At 44.5% G+C, this 18,162-nt stretch overlaps 1 protein-coding gene across 1 annotated transcript in view; it reads right to left on the bottom strand.

The window, feature by feature from the left end:
* The window catches only part of FGD5 (FYVE, RhoGEF and PH domain containing 5), a 78,396-nt gene that overhangs the window by 37,752 nt on the left and 22,482 nt on the right, over window positions 1-18,162 (bottom strand). The window lies entirely within an intron of this gene.

Below are 18,162 nucleotides of genomic sequence, written 5' to 3'. Positions count from 1 at the left end.
CAGTACGTGGAATTAGGAATGATTTTTTTTCTTGATTCAATTTTCTAAAAATTCTGTATCGTGATTAATTTGCTTTTAAAATAAAAATAAATTTAATAAACACTAATATTATAAAGAAGGTAACATTTCTTTCGGGGGCAGTGGTGGTTCAGCAGTAGAATTCTTGCCTTCCATGAGGGAGACCCAGGTTTGATTCCCGGCCAGTGTACCACGTGAGCCACCACCCATCTGTCAGTGGAGGCGTGCGTGTTGCTACGATGCTGAACAGACTTCAGTGGGGCTTCCAGACTAAGACAGACTAGGAAGAAAGGTATGGCAATCTACTTCTGAAAATCTGCTAGTGAAAACCCTGTGGATCACAATGGAACATCGTCTGGTCCACAACAGATCATGGGGATGGCGCAGGCCCGGGCAGTGTTTTGTTCTGTTGTGCGTGGGGTTGCTGAGAGCTGGGGGCTGACGGGGCTGACTCAATGGCAACTAACAATGAGACTTCTTTCTCACAACAAAAATATTTTATTTTCAAATACACCTGCTCTTGCATAAGGCCCAGCTCTACAGTTTTAAAAACACTGGGGACCCTGAAACCACCTTGAATTGCAGGGCAACGCCAATCAGGACAATCTCAGGGTCACAGGAGGAATCACCTTTACACACGCAGGAAGGATGATCACTCTGCTTTGTTTGATTACCTCTCTCAGTGGGAAACTCACTACTAACATAGTTAATTCCACTGTTGGACAGTTTTCACTGCTAAAAGTCCAAAAGGAAGTGCCTGAGGGGATGAGCAGCCCCCTCTACGAAGCCTTTCTGGTCTTCTCTCCTCCCAGTGAAAGAGAGGAGGGAGGGCCAGAGGTGACAGGAGAGGGGTAGGAAAAACGGCAAGGAGGTGGGATAGGGGAGAGAGAGGGAAAGAAGGAGAGAGAAAGAAAAACAAGGAAAGAGAGAGAGGGAGAGAGGGAAGAAGAGGAGGAGGGAGGGAGGGAAGTGAAGCGAAGGAGGGGTTGATGGAAAGAGACAGAGATAGAAAGAGATGGAGTCTGCGGGACGCTCCTGCCCTGCCCCTTGAACATCTGCAGAGGCCGCCTGCGCTGTCAGACAGGGGCCAGCAGATGTGGGGGTTACAGAGGGCTCTGCTTCCTGAACACCTCATCCTGTCCTGCACTGACCTCCCGCCATGGTGACCTGCTCTGCCGGGAACTGGTGGTGGTGGGGGCGGGGAAATTCTGGGAGGGCGGCCCCACCCTGGCTTGCAGTCCCAAGAAGGGAGGATGAGCTGGCGCCTCTTAAGACCAGCCCCCAAAAGGCCCAGCCCCTTGAAATCTGCAGGTCTCAAGAGACCCTCAGCGCCGTCACAAAGATCAGAATTCTCAGGGGCCGAATCTTGAACTAATGAGGGGATTCTCTGGGCACAGGGCACGGGTGTCCTCAGTGTAGGCCACGTGCATGAGCTATAATTAGAAACAGAATCTCATTGTATGGGAGTTAGCAGCAGCTTCCTGAAAGCACGTTTCAGAGGGTGGAGAAAGTGTGAGTTACCAGTAAGAACTGGTGAGGAGGGCAGTTAGAAGGAGAAGGTATTAGTTCTTTTTTTTTTTTTAATAAATAATTTTATTTATTTTGCTGTTGTTGAGAATATACACAGCAAAACATACACCAATTCAACAGTTTCTACATGTACAATTTAGTGACAGTGATTACATTCTCAGAGTTGTGCAACCATTCTCACCCTCTTTTTCTGAGTTCTTCCTCTCCCATTAACATAAACCCATTTCCCCTAGGATTTCTATCTAATCTTTCTAGTTGCTATTGTCACTTTGATCTCATATAGATAGTTCTTAAAAAAGCATAATACTCAAGGCAGACCTTTTTTACTAGTTAAGCTGAACTATTGTTTGGTTTTAAGAAGATTTCTGAGATAGTTTTGGTTTAAGTTTTAAAGGTTATTTCCGGGCAATAGTTCTGGGGGTTCATCCAGCCTCCATGACTGCAGAAAGTCTGGTCCGTGAGGATTTGAAATTCTGTTCTGCATTTCCCCCCTTTCAATTAGGATTCTTCTCTGGAATCTTTGATCAAAGTGTTCAGTAATGGCACCAACAAAAGGAACATTGGAGAGGAAATCACCAAATCAATATTATTTACAGTAGCCCCCAAGAAGATAAAATACTTAGGAATAAATCTTACCAGAGATGTAAAAGACCTACACAAAGAAAACTACAAGACAGTACTGCAAGAAACCAAAATAGACCTACATACGTGGAAAAACATACCTTGCTCATGGATAGGAAGACTTAACATTGCAAAAATGTCTATTCTACCAAAAGCCATCTACAGATACAATGCAATTCTGATGCAAATTCCAATGACATTTTTTAATGAGATGGAGAAACAAATCACCAACTTCAGATGCAAGGGAAAGAGGCCCCGGATAAGTAAAGCATTACTGAGAAAGAAGAACAAAGTGGGAGGCCTCACTCTACCTTATTTGAGAACCTATTATACCGCCACAGTAGTTAAAACAGCCTGGTACTGGTACAACAACAGGTACATAGACCGATGGAACAGAACAGAAAATCCAGATATAAATCCATCCACATATGAGCAGCTGATACTTGACAAAGGCCCAAAGTCAGTTAAATGGGGGGAAAGAAAGTCTCTTTAACAAATGGTGCTGGCATAATTGGATATCCATCTGCAAAAAAATGCAACAAGACCCATAGCTCACACCATGCACAAAAATTAACTCAAAATGGATCAAAGGCCTAAATATAAAATCTAAAACTATAAAGATCATGGAAGAAAAAATAGGGACAACGCTAGGAGCACTAATACATGGCATAAACAGTATACAAAACATTACTAACAATGCAGAAGAAAAACTAGGTAACTGGGAGCTCCTAAAAATCAAACACCTATGCTCATCCAAAGATTTCACCAAAAGAGTAAAAAGACTGACTACCTACAGACTGGGAAAAAAGTTTTTAGCTATGACATTTCTGATCAGCACCTGATCTCTAAAATCTACATGATACTGCAAAAACTCAACTGCAAAAAGACAAATAACCCAATTAAAAAATGGGCAAAAGATATGAACAGGCACTTCACTAAAGAAGACATTCAAGAGGTGAACAGATACATGAGGAAATGCTCACCATCATTAGTCATTAGAAAAATGCAAATCAAAACTACAATGAGATTCCATCTCACTGCAACAAGACTGGCATTAATCCAAAAAACACAAAATAATAAATGTTGGAGAGATTGTGGAGAGACTGGAGCATCTATACACTGCTGGTGGGAATGTGAAATGGTACAACCACTCTGGAAATCGATTTGGCGCTTCCTTAAAAAGCTAGAAACAAATTACCATACGATCCAGCAATCCCACTCCTTGGAATATATCCTAGAGAAATAAGAGCCTTTACATGAACAGATATATGCACACCCATGTTCACTGCAGTACTGTTTACAATAGCAAGAAGATGGAAGCAACCAAGGTGCCTATCAACAGATGAATGGATAAATTATAGTATATTCACACAATGGAATGTTACGCATCAATAAAGAACAATGATGAACCCGTGAAACATTTCATAACATGGAGGAATCTGGAAGGCATTATGCTGAGTGAAATTAGTCAGTTGCAAAAGGACAAATATTGTATGAGACCACTATTATAAGAACTCGAGAAATAGTTTAAACAGAGAAGAAAATATTCTTTGATGGTTAGAAGGGGGGGGAGGGAGGGAGGGAGGGAGGGAGGGAGGGAGGGAGGGAGGGGGAGGGGCTTTCACTAATTAGATAGTAGTTAAGAACTATTTTAGGTAAGGGAAAGACAGCGCACAATACAGGCGAAGTCAGCACAACTGGACTAAACCAAAAGCAAAGACATCTCCTGAATAAACTGAATGCTTCAAAGGCCAGCGTAGCAGGGGCGGGGGTTTGGGGACCATGGTTTCAGGGGACATCTAAGTCAATTGGCATAATAAAATCTATTAAGATAACATTCTGCATCCCACTTTGGAGAGTGGCATCTGTGGTCTTAAATGCTAGCCAGCAGTCATCTAAGATGCATCAATTGGTCTCAACCCACCTGGAGCAAAGGAGAATGAACACCAAAGACAGAAGGTAATTATGAGCTCAAAAGACAGAAAGGGCTACATAAACCAGAGACTACATCAGCCTGAGACCAGAACTAGATGGTGCCCAGCTACAACCAATGACCTCTCTGACAGGGAACACAACAGAGAACCCCTGAGGGAGGAGGAGAGCAGTGGGATGCAGATCCCAAATTCTCGTAAAAAGACCAGCCTTAATGGTCTGACTGAGACTAGAAGGAACCCCGTGGTCATGGTCCCCAGGCCTTCTGTTAGCCCAAGACAGGAACCATTCCCAAAGCTAACTCTTCAGACAGGGATTAGACCAGACAAGGGGATAGAAAATGATACTGGTGAAGAGTGAGCTTCTTGGATCAAGTAGACACAAGAGACGATGTTAGCATCTCCTGTCTGGAGGGGAGATGGGAGGGCAGAGGGAGTCAGGAGCTGGCCAAATGGACACAAAAACAGAGAGTGGAAGGATGGAGTGTGCTGTTTCATTAGGAGGAGAGCAATTAGGAGTACATACCAAGGTGTGTATGAATTTTTGTATGAGAGACTGACTTGATTTGTAAACTTTCACTTAAAGCACAATAAAAATTAAAAGACAATGTTCAGTAATAGTAGCTGGGCATCATCTAGTCTGGTCTCTTGACAAAGGAGGTAGCTGTTCATGGAGGCAACCAGCCACACATTCCACATGCTCCTCCTATTCCTGACTCTCCTTCCTCTGTTGCTCCAGGTGAATAGAGACCAATTGTTGTGCCTGAATGGCTGCTTGCAAGCTTTTAAGACCCCAGGCATTAGGCTACAAACTAGGAGGTAGAAGAAAAGCACTAAACACATTAAGCCAATTAACTGGGATGTCCCATGGAACCATGACCTAAATCAAGAAACCAAATTCCATGAGGTTTTTTTACTTCTTATTTTTGCCCACAGTTGGCTCTGTGACTCCTGAGTCATTCTGAACCTGGACTAAAGGCTTCCTCTGCTGACCTGGGCAAGAGAACTCTCCTACTCTTTCCTTGTTAGTCTCTATGCTCAGGACCCACCCTCCAGCCCTGCAGGGTCTTGTCATCCCTGGCATCCCATGGAAAGACAGAAGATACCTGGTAACCTGATGAGGACAATGACCCTTCTGACTTGGGTGGCTCAGTGACACAGGATTCTCAACACACTCTCTCATCTAATCTGCACTGAGGTACAAGCCTGGCTACTCCATACAGTAGTTGGGTAACTTTGGCAGGTTGTCACCTCTCTGAGCTCCAGTTTCTTCATCTGTAAAATGGGGATAACAGCACCACTAACCAGGGCGTGAGGTTGCTGTGAGGCTCACACTGATGATTAAAATGGCTTTGCAAACTGTAAAGTGCTGTCTACAGTGCTGAAAGATAAGCCCCCAAGTATAGGACCAAAACCAAACCAAACCTGCTGCCGTCGAGTCGATTTTGACTCAGAGGACCCTATACGACAGAGCTGAATTGACACACAGGGTTTCCAAGGAGCTCCTGGTGGCACGTATGGAAGGCACTCGAAATACACAGTGGACATAACAATGGACTCCAGCATAGAAACGATCATGAAGATGACACAGGACCTGAAAACGTTTTGTTCTGTTGTACATGGGTAGTCACGTGTGGAGACGATTCAAAGGCAGCTAACAACATGTTTCTAAAATCTAGCACATAATGAGACACAGGGAAGGTGTTTTATAGTTTGCTGATTGCTTGAGCAATCCTTCTTTAACAGACAAGGAGAGTAAGTTAGGGGGGAGCCAAGACCAGGAGCTGTCACCCTGATGCCCAGACCTAGAGCACCACAGGCGCCCATGTGAAGACAGGGAAAAAGGAAAGGACAAGCAAAGACAAGACCGATGCTGCATTCACACCACACTCCAGGGACCCTAAATATTAATTGCTCTGCAAGCCGGTTTCTCGTCTGTAATTAATTCTCACTGAATGGACTCTGTTCACATGGGCCGAGTGACCATCATTAATACAACTCATTTAAAATACCAGAGCATAATCGGAACTGCCACAGACATCCTCTCTCAAACAGCACGTATTGGCTGGATGTGCTAAGTGCCAGCCGCACCATCCATCACTCCCTGGAAAGTTCTTGCAGTCTCAATAATTCTCAACCTCCATCACACCTGGCAGCCCTGAAATCCACCTCAGAGGGAGAAGAAGGAAGACAACACACATACCTCATCTCCCTATTCCTTCAACAACATTCTCTAAGCGCCTGCTTTGCGCTAGGTCCTGAGAAGAGAGGAGAGACCTGATTCTGCTCTCAAAGAGTTTGCAATCTGGGGGAAAGGCGACAAGAACAAAAGTGATTTCAACACAGAGCTGTGAGTGTTGCAGTGGCAGAGGCACAGGGGCTGTGGCAAACCAGAGGAAGGAGAACCAACTTGGTTCTGGGAAAGCCTGCCAGGGAAGTGGGGCCTAAACCGAGGCCAGAGTGGGTGTTCTAGACAGAGGGAACAGCACGTGCAAAGGCCCAGTGGTGGAAGAGAAACTGAGAAGCTGAGTGTGGTCTGAGTGCTGTGTATGTGTGTGTGTAAGTACACACAAGTACACAGAGATATGCAAAAAGTGCACAGCACTGTCACACTATGATGCTGGAGAGCCAGGTAGGGGACATGTCATACATGACCTAGCAGGCTTTTTAAGGGACTTGGGGTTTATCCTGGGTAACGGGGAACCACTGGAAGATGCTAAGCAGGGGAGCAATGTGACTGGGTAACTGTCTTAGAATATTCACTCCAGCTACAGCTGGGAGCACAAACTGGAGGTGACCGGTGGGGAGGCTGTTTCAGTGGCCCCGGTGAGAGGGATGGAGGCCAGGACTTGATGGTGGCCATGGGGATGGAAGAAGGGGATGAATTAGGGATAATGAGAAGAAGAGCCGACTGGTGGCTCGGCTCCCCAATGCTTGCAGGACCAAGTCCAAACTTCTCTGGGTGCCTGACACCCCCACCCAGCTGGCTCCACCCACTCGCCATACTCACTTCCTCCTTACAAGGTTCTCTGCTTACAAGGTTCCCTCCTTATAAGGTCAAGGCCTAGATAACACAGACAAGTCCTTGTCAACCTGGAGAGTTACCTATGTGTGATCTTGTGCTAGTCACGTTACCTCTATGAACCTAAATTTCCTCCTCTGTAAAATGGAGATACAATAAATACCTCTTTGCAGGATGTGTACAGACTGCCTTCTATCATGTTTTAGGATGATGTGTTCCTGTGTCTGCTTCTCTCCCGCACCCAGCCCAGGGGAGGTGCTCAAACAATAGCAGCTGACACTGACTGAACACTCTCCAAGCAAGCCATGTGTGACAAGCACTTAGCATTCACTCTCCCATTTAATCCTCACAACAACCCTATCACTTTGCTGTTATCATTATTATTCCCATTTTACCAACAAAGGAATGAAAGCCTAGAGAGATCAAGCAACTTGCCCAAGGCTCCTGAGATGGTGAGATTTGAACCCAGGTCTGCCTAACTCCAAAGCCCAAGCTCTATCCATTGCTCCACCTCAATTTCTCACTCATGGATGGCCTAGAGAGAGGATGTGACTTGTACGAGGCCATAGAGTGAGATGAAACCCAGGGCTCCAGAACCCTGGCCCAGGGCTCTCTGCTCAACCTCAGAAACCCCAGGGCAGCCTGGTGCACAGCCTGATTGCCACCCCTAATAGGGAACTCACTACTGGCTTACACAGAATTCCACTGATAACAGTTTTTACTGCGAGAAAGGTCTTCCTTATATAAAGATCTGAATGGGGAAAGTGCCCAAGAGGATAGGCAGCCTCCCTCCAGGAAGCTTTCTGGTCTTCTCTCCTCCCAGTGAAGGAGAGGAGGGAGGGCTAGAAGTGACAGGTAAGGGGTAGGAAAAAGAGCAAGGAACAGCCTGGTACGCAGGCCTGAGTCTGAGGACGGCCTCTTGGCCTCAGGCTTGCCTGCGATGGAAGCAGGGACCTCACACTCAGGAGCATGGCCCTGGTCCCTCATCCAAACATACCAATTGGAGTTTTCTGTGTGATACAGTGTCTCCATTCCCCAGGCCCAATAGTTGGTGGGTGGCCAGAAATGTCCTCCTCCTGGCAGGAAGTCCAATCACGGATGTCGCTGCCAGAAGTCAAGTGGATTCGCAGGGATTCCAAGAGGCCAGACACATACCAGGCCTGGCCATGCCCCCCCCACCCAGGGAATGCACGCTGACACAAACGTGCCCCATATACAGAGACCAATGTTCATTGGTGGTTACCGGGGCGGGGCGGGGGAATCACTCTCATCTAGTGATGGGAAAGGTAGCACCAAATGTGGGTGAAGTGTTCACAGACTGACCAAGGTAAATGATGCCACTAAGAAATACACAAGAGAAAAGGACATTTTTGGTAAAGGATAAGACATATATAACCTTGCAAGAACATCAACAACCAAAAAAAAAAAAAAAACTGTGGGGCTAAATATGTATGTATGTATGCACGTATGTGTATTGCTATATATGTGTGTGCACACACATATTCACATATAGATTTTTCTAGTGGTTAAGGGCTCAGGCTGCTAAGCAAAAAGTCGGCAGCTCGAATCTACCAGCCTCTCCTTGGAAACCCTATGGGGCAGTTCTACTCTGTCCTATGGGGTTGCTGAGTGAGACCGACTCAAGGGCAATGAGTTTGGTTTGGTTTTTTAATATGAATATACAGGTATATATGTGTATGTATATATTCATATATATGATAAACCACATAGTGGGCACAGTTACAGATACTTCTTAGACATAACCAAATACTTCATGAGATTGATTTTCTAGGCTTGAAGGCTTAGGATCACAGTCCTAGGTATATAACCAAGAGAATGGAACACAAGCGAATGCTCTTTGTAGCACTATTTACAATAGCCAAAAGATAGAAACAACCCGAATGTCCAAGAACCGATATACAACCGATACACGGCTAAATTGTGTTATATACACACAATGGATTATATTATTCTGCTGTAAAAAATAATGAAATTCTGATACATGCTAAAACTGGCTGAACCTTGAAAACATTATGCTGCGTGAAATAAACCAGACACAAAAGGTCACATATCGCATGATTCCATTCACATGAAATATCCAGAATGGATAAGTTCATAGATACGGAGAGCAGACAGGTAGTTGGCAGGGGCGGAACAGAGGGAGAAGTGGGGAACGCGTGTTTAATGGGTATGTGGTTTCATTTTGGGGTGATGAAAATGTTTTGGGGGCTGCACAAAATGGGAATGTACTTAATGCCACTGAGTTGTTCACTTAAAGTGGTGAATTTTTAAAAATTATTTATTTTATTTTTGTTGTTGAGAATATACACAGTAAAACATACGCCAATCCAACAATTTCTAAGCAGCCTCAGCAGCCTCTCTTTTTTTTTGTCTTTGTTTTAAATATATCTATCATAACATTTGCCAATTCAACTTTCCACAGGTGTACAACTTATTGACAACAATTACATTAATTGGCTGTACGACTCTACCCTTAATCAATGAGATTTTTCCATCACTGTTAACGACCTTTTTTCCCTCCCTCCTGCCCTGTAACCACTAATAAACTTTGGTCTCTGTACATTTGCCTTTTCTTGTCTTTTTATGTAAGCAAGGTCATACAATATTTGTCCTTTTGTGATTGACTTATTTCACTTGGCATAATGTCTTCAAGTTCCACCTATATTGTGGCATGTATCAAGACCATTTCTTCAAATGGCTGAGTAGTATTCCGCTGTATGTACGTCCAACATTTTGTTTATTCATTCATCTGCTGATGGCCATTTAGGTTGTTTTCATCTTTTGGCTATTACGAATAGTGCTGCAATGAACACTGGGGTACAGGTCTCTTTTTGAGTCTCTACTTTCAGGTCTTTTGGGCATATACCTAGGAGTGGAATTGCTGGGTCATACAGAGTTGCTATGAGTTGGAATGGGCTCGACAGCAATGGGAATTTCTATTTTTAGTTTTTTTGAGGAACCATCACACTGTTTGCCACAACCGCTGTACCATTTTGTATTACCACCAGCAATGGATAAGGGTCCTAATTTTCCCACATCTTGATCAACATTTGTTATTTTCTGTTTTTTTTTTTTTTTTTTTAATCTTAGTCATCCTAGTGAGAGTGACATGACATAGCACTGTGGTTTTGATGGCTAATGAGGTTGAGCATCTTTTCATGTGTTTACTGGCCATTTGCATGTTCTCTTTGATCAGATGTCTATTCAAGTCCTTTGCCTATTTTATGACTGGGTTATTAGTTTTTTGTTGTTAAACTGTCAAAGTTTTATATATATTTTGGTTATTAAATTCTCATCAGATATATGGTTTCCAAAGATACTCTCCCAGTCAGTAGCTTGTCTTTTCACTTTTTTGGTAAAGTCTCTTGATGAACAAAAGCTTTTAATTTTTATGAGGGGCCATTTACTTATTCTCTCTTTTTCTATCTGTACTTCTGTTATTATATTAGGTAATCCATTGTTAAAACCTGGGCTTGACAGTATTGCCCCTGCATTTTCTTCTAAGAATTTTATGGTATCGTTTTCATATTAGTTCTTCAATCCATTTTGAATTTGTTTTTGTTTATGATGTGAGGCATGGGTCCTGTTTCATTTTTCTACATGTGGAAATCCAATTTTCCCAACACCATTTAAGAGAATTTTCTTAAAATGGTCAATTTTATGTTATGTGAATTTCACCTCATTTCAAAGGATTTGAATAGACATTTCTCCAAAGAAGATACATGAATGGCCAATAAGCACATGAAAAGATGGTCAACATCATTAGTCATTAGGTAAATGCAAACCAAAACTACAATGAGATACCATTTTACATCTACCAGGATGGCTATTATAAAAAAGACTGAATAAAAACATGTGTTGTCAAGCAGCTGGAGGAATGGAAACCCTCATCCATTGCTGGTGGGAATGTAAAATGGCACAGTCACTTTGGAAACAGTCTAGTAGAGTTCCTTAGGAGGTTAAAGATCAAGTTCCCATATGGCCCAGCAATTCCATTCTTAGGCATATACTCAAGAGAAATGAATATATACTTCCATACAAAAACCTGTACATGAATGTTCACAGCAGAATTTTTATTACAGTCAAAAGTTAGAAACAATTCAAATGTCCATTAAATGATTAATGGATAAACAACATGTGGAATATCTATACAATGGAATATTATTTGGCAATAAAAAGTAATGAAGTACGGACACATGCTACGATGTGGGCGAGCTGTGAAAGTATTATGCTAAATGGAAGAATCCAGTCACTAAAGTTGTGTATGATTTCATTTATGTGAAGTGTCCAGAATAGGAAGAAACTGGGTTGGTGGTTGCTGAGGACGTGGGGTGGGGGGAGAATGTGGCAGGGGGTGGGAGAAGGGTGAGTGACAGCTAAGGGGTGCAGGGTGTTTTTTTGTGGAGTGATGAAAATATTCAAAAATTGATTGTGGTGATGGATGCACAACTTTGTGACTATGAAGTCACTGAAATGTACACTTGAAGTGGGTGAGCTTTTGGTATGTGAATTAGATCTTGATGTAGCTGTTTAAAGAAAGTGAACAGGGAAGCCACAGACTGGGAGATGTTCACAATACATTCATTTGACAATAGACTTGTATTCAGAATATTTAAAGAACTACAACTGAATAAGAAAAAGACAGGCCACTCAATTAAAAAAATAAGCAATAGACACATATCAAAAAAGGATTTCCAAATGGCTGATACACAGAAGGAAAGATGCTCAATTTCATCAATCATCAGGGAAATGCAATTTAAAAATACAATGAGAAACCACTACACAATCACGAGAACGGCCATGGTTACAAAGACTGACAACACCAAATGTTGGCAAGGTTACGGGATAACTCATACATCGCTGTTGTTGTTGTTAGATGCCTTCGGGTCAATTCTGACTCACAACAACCCCATGTGACAGAGGAGAGCTGCCCCATAGGGCTTCCAAGGCTGTACTCTTTACAGAAGCGGATCTCCAGGTCTTTCTCCGGTGGGGCAGCTGCATGAGTTTCAACCACCAACCTCTCAGTCAGCAGCAGAGCACTTAACCGTAGGATACTGCTTCAATCTTCCTGGAAAACTGATTGGTAGTGTCTAATAAAGCTAAATCTGTGCTTACCTAGGAGCCCTGGTGGCGCACTGGTTAAGAGTTCAGCTACTAACCAGAAGGTCAGCAGTTTGAATCCACGAGCCACTTCTTGGAAATCCTATGAGATAGTTCTACTCTGTCCTATAGGGTCGCTATGAGTTGGAATCAACTCGACAGCAATAGGTTTGTTTTTTTTGTTTTGTTTTCTGCTTACCTATGACCCTGCCATTTTATTCCTAGGTAAATACTGAGGAGAAATGAGTACACATGTTCCCTAAAAGACACGCAGAAAAACATTCATAGCAGCTTTTTTCATACTAGCTCAAACTAAAACAACCCAAATGTCCATCAGCAGGCGTAGAGAGAAAGAAACTGCAGTGTATCCATACAAAGGGATACGGACATCCACAAATATCTGGGTGAATCTCACAGACATCATTGTGAAGCTAAAGAAGCCCGACAGAAAAGAGTACGTATGTTGTAATTCAAGAACAGGATAAACCAATTGATGGTGACAGAAATCAAAACATTAGTAACCTCTGGGGGGTGGCAATGACTGGGAAGGAACACAAAGGAAACTTCTGGGATCCTGGAAATGTTCTCTCTGGGTGGTGGTTACAAACGTATGCATATATATATATATATATATATATATAAATTTGAGCAGTGCCTTCAACATCTGTGCACTTAACTGTACGTAAATAAAAAAATAAAGAGGAAAACAGTTCTCGGAGGTGGCTGGGGTGGGAGGACAAGCAAAGTTTCCCTGCTGCTTTCACCTCTGTCCCAAGCCCTTCGGCAGCCCCTCCTGCCCTCAAAGGGAAGTTAAACCCCTGGCATTCATGGCCGTTCGAGAGCTAACCTAGCCTACCTCTGGAGCCTTATAGCTCACATTCCTTTATAGCAGCAGTTCTCAAACTTTATGCACCAAAAACATCTGCTGGGTTTATTAAAACATAGATTTCTTCAAACAAAAAAGCCAAACACATACAGATTGTGGGAACCCACTCCCAGAGTTTGGATTCAGGAAGTCTGGGATGAGGCCCAAAAATGTACATTTCTCCTAAGTTCCCAGGTGACGCTGATGCTGGTCTAGGACCACACTTTGAGAACCACTGGTCTAGATGAATTCTCACACTGTGCCCTGTGGAGACCCAGGTTTAACAGAGGTAGGGGCAGAACCCAAATTCTGCTTCCACCCCACTTTGAACCAAAGCACCTCCACTTTCATCCACTCTTCTTATTGGGGTACTGAGTAAAATTTCATTTGAAGACAAGGTTCTGTGGCTAAAAACCTCTGAATCTCACCCACCTTCTCAGAGTGGGAAAACTGAGGGATTAAGGACAAGGGGATTTTTCTAAGTCACACAGCACTTTTTTCCTCGACTCTGAAACTATAGAGGGAAAGAACCACATGCTGGTGAGAACCTCCTCTACTGTTATCTCCTCAACAGCTACTGTGCTCATACCTCCGGATATGGGGAGCTCACCCCCTGGACAACTCCAGTTTAGAAAGAAAGCACATCTCCTCATGCGGAACTAAACTTTGCCTCCCTCTGATTCTTCCACACATCAGTATGTTTGCTGTGCCCTGAACAACCCAGCGAAAGACTTAGAACAGAAACAGGGTCCTCCTTACTCAATTATTTCTTGATGTTGTCTATGGGCAAAAAGTACACAGATAGGTAAGAGACAGTCACGCTCTCTGCTCTCACGGAGCACAAAAGTCTCCTTGCCCCACATTAACTTCGCCAGCATACGAGGCTGTTCTGGGGCTTGGTATGGGTTAACCTTCCAGTCCCCCAGCGTCACCTAACTCATCAGACCCACCTTCCCTAAACCTCCTTCACTATGTCTGTCCTGCTCAAGTCCTCAGGGCTCCCAAATTCCCATGACTCCAACTCGAAACACCTTGGGACATGGCATTTGGGCTCTCCCTGAAGACTGGCTCTCCAATCGCTTCCTGTACATCCTACACCCCCAAGCCTTCTCTCTCTGTAGCCCTCCATGCACTTGTTCCTGCTGCTCCTACCAGTTGGAAGGTCTGTTCCTATTTTCTGTCCCTCAGTGCCCACTGCAACACCACCTCCTCCAGGAAGCCTTCCCTGACTTCATTCCTCCAGGTCACACTGATTTCCTCCTTCTAGGGCCCCTCTACCACTAACCGGACTATTCCACATGTATTTATCTCCTTCCCTTCTCAGGGCTTTGAAATTAGATAGCCCCGGCCGTGCTGGGGAGCCCTGACGACACAGTGGTTAAGAGCTCAGCTGCTAACCAAAAGGTTGGCAGTTTGAATCCAACAGCTGCTCCTTGGAAACCATACTGGGCAGTTCTACTCTGTCCTATAGGATCTCTATGAGTTGGAATCGACTTGATGGCAATGGGTTTGGTTTTGGTTTGGTTTGGTTTGGACCTATTTACTCACTCAGTGTGTGACCTTGAACAAAGTCGTTCACTTTCTCTGAGACTTAGTGTTTGTGCCATCCAACATCTGAGACCTATTTATTGATCACATACTATGTGCAATTAAATGAGATAATATATGCAAAGCGCCAAGCACATAAAAGGAGCTCAACACACGCTCACTGCCTTCCCTGCCCTCCTCCCCTCTGGCACACTTGACACTGACTATAATGAGACCAAAAGGCGGCTGGGAGAGGAAAGCGCGCCTCGAGGAGGCCAAGCTGATAATACGCCAATTTAGATAAATGAACTGCCACATCCACTATAACAGAGTCACTCTAGCTGCTGCGTTTGTCCCAATCATGTCAGCAGTCAGGCCACAGCCAAATTAAACTCCTACACAGTGATAAGGGAGGGCTTTGTGACAGCTTCTCCCTCTCCTGGCAGCCTCAGCAACCTGGCTCCGTCCTGACACCCTTTTAAGTGGTTACTGCCACCGGGCAAAGTGGGTGTGGTGCTGTCCCTCGGACACACAGAAAAGATTATGAAGCCATCAGTTTGCCTTTCGGCACCATTTTTTTTTTTTTAATTGTGCTTTAAGTGAAAGCTTCCAGCTCAAGTTAGTTCCTCATACAAAAAACTTACACACACATTGGTATACGACCCTAGCTGCTATCCCTACAATGTGACAGCACACTCCCCCTTGCCACCCTGGATTTCCTGTGATTCAGTACTATTTTTTTTTCCTAATACTCTTCTCTATGATGATCCCAGGAACCCTGGTAGTGTAGTGGTTAAGCATTTGGCTACTAACTGAAAGGTTACCAGTTCAAAGCCACCAGCCACACCTTGGAAACCCTATGGGGCAGTTCTACTCTGTCCTGCAGGGTTGCCATGAGTTGGAATCGACTCGATGGCAGTGGGTTTGGTTTTGTTTTTTACTAGTCCTGAGGCTCCCAGCCTCCAAGTACCTCCTGCCCAGGGTACCTGGGAGCCCTCTCCTCACTTGGGTGAAATCCATGCGCTCCTGGAGCTTAAGTTTACACTTCCACATTTGATCATCTTCAAACCACATCCCATGTCCAGCTGACCACTCTACGTCCTTCGCAGTGCCCCTCAAACTTAACAAGACCTCCACTAAACTCAGCATCTCTTCCCATGCCCACCCTGACACCCTTAAGCCTGATACCCCGGTACTTGCCATTTTAGTGAATCAGCAAGTCGGAATTTGGGGTCAGCCTGGACCTTCCACCTTCCTTACCCCAGAGCCAATCACCAAGCACAGGGCCCTCAAATCCACGTGCAGCACTCCATTCCCTTTGTCTCCCTCTAACTCCAGTCCACCCTCACCTCTTGTAGGGGTCACCCCAGGACCTCCCCACAGTTCCCCAGGGGATCAAATCCAAACCCCAAACCTGGCTCCTGGGCTCTCCTGGCTCTGCCCTCACCTCTCTAGCCTCAGCTCTCACTGCTGTCCCTCTCCCTCACGATGCTCCAGCCAGGCTAATTTCTTGCAATTGAAACACACCATTCTCCAACTGGCCCCTTGGGCTTTTGCACATGCTGGTCTCTTTGCTGGGTGCAACCCTTCCTCACAGTACCCACAACTGGCTAACTCCTCCTCAGCCTTCAAGTCTCAGTTTAGACCGCTTTTCCTCTCTAAATCCTTCTCTGGCCCACAAAAGACTGGGTCAGGTGCCTCCCCTGATACCCCACAGCCTCATTGTGTCCCCCATCTCTGTATTCATACTGTTCCTCTCATGCCTGTCTCTTCCTCCCTGGACTGTCAGCTCCTGGAGGGCAGGGGCCTCCCCTTTGTTGTTCATGATGAGTAGCACACAGGAGGTACTCAAGGGATACTGTGACTGAATAAATGAGCAGGACGGCAGGAAGGGCTGACTCTGCCACCCACTCACTCAGCAGATATTTACTGAGCACCGACTGTGTACCAGGCATCACAAGCCATTGGGAACAGGGAAGGCAGTCAAGCTCTCTGCCCTGGAAGGGCTCAGAGTTCAGTGAAGGCTACAGTCAGTAAATAAGCGCCTGGCAACAGAGCCCCAAATACATGCAGCAAAAACGGACGGAACTGAAGACAAAGACAGACAATTCAATAATAATGGCTGCAGACATCAATACTCCACCTTCAACAGTGGACAGAACTAGACAGAAAATCAGCAAGGATGCTGAAGTCTCAAACAACACTACCAACCAGCCTGACCTAGTGACATCTATAGATGTCACCTGAGAAGAGCAGAAAACACATTCTTTTCAACTGCATATGGAACATTCTCCGGGAAAGACCATAAAACAAGTCACGATAAATTTAAAGGGACTGAAACCATATAAAGCATGTTCTCCAATCACCGTGGAATCAAATTAGAAATCAGTAACAGAGGAAAATTTGGGAAATTCACAGGTATCTAGAAATTAATACATTTTTAAATAATCCATAGGTCGAAGAAGAAATTCTAAGGGCAATTAGGAAGTATTTTCAACTGAATGAAAACAAAAATACAGCATAAGTAAACAGATGCTTAAATGAGAGGATTTCGAACAGTGAAAAGTAATATAAAGAAAATAAAATGGAGCATGAGCTAGAGAGTGGAGTAGAGGCATTATGGCTATGGTTCTTCACCTGCATCCACACGCTGGCCACAGTCTCACTGTTGGAGAGAGCATATTCCTGCCCCCTGCCATTGGGCCTGGCGATGGCACTTGCTCTGGCCAATGGGATGTGGGCAGAAGTGATGACGTGTGAGTTGTAAACTTGAGTCCTAGAAGCTCCCTGGTTTTCGTACTTGCTCTCCTGCCACTGCCATGGAAAGAGCTGCCCAAGTACCTGTTTTCCCTTCAGCCTGGGCCCAAGAATGGATACACAAGAAGCAGATTCATTCAGCCAAGCCCAGCTTAGAGCCAGTCAACTTCAGTTGACCTAGCTTCCCTTGCACCTAGGAGTGCCTAATGAGATGGAAGCAGATGTTGTTGGGTGGAGTTTTAAAGAAAGCTTTTTCAAGAGGGCTGAGTCAGCCAGGAGGCATGACTTTTTTGCTTTCCCCCCTTCTTCCTTCTTCCTGCCTGGGACATGAATATGATGGCTGGAGCTCTACAGAAGCCATCCTGTGTTCATGAGGAACCCTGGAAATGGAGGCAACAGAAAGATAGATAGAGTCTTGGTCCCCGAGACTGTGGAGCTATCAAACTTGATCTGGACTTCCTACTTCTGTATTTCTTTCACATGACAGAATAATCTCTAAATTATTTATGTCACCATAACTGAGGCTTTGTTACTAGCAGTCAAACACAATTCGTAATTGAAATAGAATTATTAGGAAACACTTCTGTGGTAGATTGTATTTTCCAATAATGGCCACAACAGTATCTCCTATCTCACATGCTCTTCAAGCGATGTAACCTTGATACTCCTCCCACTGAATAGTGAAGTATATGTCTCCTCTCCTTGAACCTGGGTGGACCTCTGTGACTGCCTCGGCCAACAGAGCATGGTGGAACGGGACTAGGTGA

This window comes from Loxodonta africana, chromosome 22 (genome assembly GCF_030014295.1).
Source record: "Loxodonta africana isolate mLoxAfr1 chromosome 22, mLoxAfr1.hap2, whole genome shotgun sequence".
NCBI classification, from domain to species: domain Eukaryota; kingdom Metazoa; phylum Chordata; class Mammalia; order Proboscidea; family Elephantidae; genus Loxodonta; species Loxodonta africana.
The sequence above is the reverse complement of the archived record's forward strand: the minus strand, read 5'-3'. Positions and strand labels throughout refer to the sequence as shown.